Source organism: Molossus molossus, unplaced genomic scaffold (assembly GCF_014108415.1).
Source record: "Molossus molossus isolate mMolMol1 unplaced genomic scaffold, mMolMol1.p scaffold_m16_p_12, whole genome shotgun sequence".
NCBI lineage: Eukaryota > Metazoa > Chordata > Mammalia > Chiroptera > Molossidae > Molossus > Molossus molossus.
The window spans coordinates 54,953,481-54,955,866 of NW_023425347.1; the positions used below are offsets into that span (position 1 = coordinate 54,953,481).

General features: G+C 45.6%; 1 pseudogene; it reads left to right on the top strand.

The window, feature by feature from the left end:
- Nucleotides 1-1,097: 1,097 nt before the first annotated feature.
- Nucleotides 1,098-2,056, top strand: LOC118626755 (annotated as a pseudogene).
- The last annotated feature ends 330 nt before the right edge of the window (nt 2,057-2,386 follow it).

Genomic DNA, 2,386 nt, shown 5'->3' on the forward strand with positions numbered 1-2,386 from the left:
TTTTTAAGCTTTATTGAATTTATTGGGGTGATATTGGTTAATACAAATATATAGGTTTCAGGCATACAATTCTATACTACATCACCTGTATATTTCATTGTCTGTTCACCATCCAACGTCAAGTCTCCTTCTGTCACCATTTTAAACCACTTGTATTTTTCAAACCACTTAGTTTGTGGTAATTTGTTACAGCAGCATCGGAGACTAATATAGAGGCTAAGCTGGGGTGGGGAGTGCAGAGGGAACCTCAGGAAAGAAAATGACAAACAGAGAGCATGAACCTGGAGAAAGAAACAGCCGTGTGGCAGTAGCTCAGTCGGCATCCAAGGAGACATTCTCTGAATCACCGTCGAGCAGAATTAGTTGATAATAAGATCTGAATCGGTTACTACCTCAATATTTGGGAGGCTGTCTCTGACGTCCCGAACAGTGAGTGCCTCTAATTACTTGGGAGAAACCACAGTAGATCATGGTGTAAAAGAGTCCGTGGGACCTGGGTTTGAATTCTCTGCCACTTACAACCATGATCTCAAACAAGTTATGTAACCTTGCCAAACCACAGTTTTCTTATCTGCGAACTGGGATGAATCTGTTTTGTAACTAGGAGGGTTGTCTAGAGGATTAAATAAGATAACACATGCAACATGCTTAACATAATGCCTGTCAAGTAGTAAACAATAATTGGTTTCTATTACTAAAAATATTCATACAACCTTAGGAACCTTTCTAAGAACAGTGTTTGAGGCACCATATACTTCTGAGGTGAATTCTGGGAACAAAAGTCAAAGGACAACCCGGATGACTGAAAGACCCCAAATCAGGTCGGATAAAAAGAATGTCCAAAGGGATGGGGAGGTTTGACATGAAGCTATTTGAAATATTTTCAGGACTGGCTACGTAATTTGCGGGGTCTAGTGCAAAGTGAAAGAGTGGGTTGTCTCATTCAGAAAGTTACTAAGAATTTCAAGGTGACACGAGGGCCCTTCCAAGCACAGGACCCTGTGCCCAGTTCACACACCCAGAAGCCAGCCCCAGGTGTGCTCGTGTAAGAAGTGACAGTCCCTCTGTGAGGTGGTGCTGACAGCAGCAGCGAGAAGATGAACGAGTTCAAGTCCTTGAAAGATGATGATGGTGGGGACCATGACCAGAATGAAGAAAACAACACATAGAAAGATGGTGAGAAGGGAAAAACGGAAGGAGCCCAGCTGGTGTGGCTCAGTGGACTGAGTGTCGTCCCATGGATGAGAGGTCCCAGTTCGATTCCAGTCAGGGCACATCCCCAGGTTGCGGCTCCATCCCCAGGACAGTAGGGGGCGTGCAGGAGGTGGCCAATCCATGTCTCACATCTATTTTTCTATCTCTCCCATACTCTCTCTCTCTCTCTAAAAAAAAAAAAAAAATCAATAAAGAAACATTAAAAAAACAAAACACAAAAACAAAAGGAGACACATCAGAGCAGCAGCAAGAGGAAGACTGTGGCCCCAGGACCAGCCAAGTGTCCTCTGCAGTACAACCACACTTGTTGGTAACTCCAGGAAAACCCGGGTGTCCCACCAGTTCACAGGGCTGTGAGCAGAATATCACACGGATCAGCACCTTGGCCTCCAGGAGCAGCCTTGGAAATTTTACAGTCATGTAGTACCTCCCTAGAATCTGACAGGCAACAGTGACTTCCATCTCTTCAAAGAAAAAAATTAAACCCATGTGGGAGGGAATTGACAAATAAAAATGGTGGCAAGTCGATTATTTGGTTGTGTGAGGGCTTGGCATCCTGTTGCTGGGAGGATGTCATCCTGGTCATATTGGGGGAATAGCTCATGACTGGGGAGATCTGTGGGCCTGTATTTCGGGAGGTTGCAGGAGGTTGCAGGAGGACATTAGTTCAATATGGAGTAAGACTGGCAGTAACCTAGCAACTAAGATCCAAATCTGGCTGTGTGTGTATGGTCCAAATGGGCGGGAGGCTCCAGCCAGTCCTTCCAGCTGCTCCCCGAAGGGACATCCCTATGCTGCATGCTTCCACTTTGTCTCCATCCTGGACTACGGATTCTGCTAGACACACCCCAGCATTGCTGACTTCATAAAGCAGAAAGTGTGCCTTTGAGATAGATAAACTCGGTTTCACTGGGGTTCTGTGGAGGAGTGTCCAGCCTTTTGTCTGCCATGTGCTATCCAGAATGTCCTTGGGCATTCTGCTGTGCTCTTCTCATGCTGTGTGAAAGGCATCGTGGCCATGAGTATGAGCCAGGGCTGTTGCCTGAGAGTTATCATTATGATGAACGTCTGTGCACCCAGGGAAAGCTTTCTGCTGAAGAATCCTGGAATAGCTGTAAATGCTGTCCTCTAGCTCTGCCATTCAATTATTGGGACTTCTTTTTATTTCTCT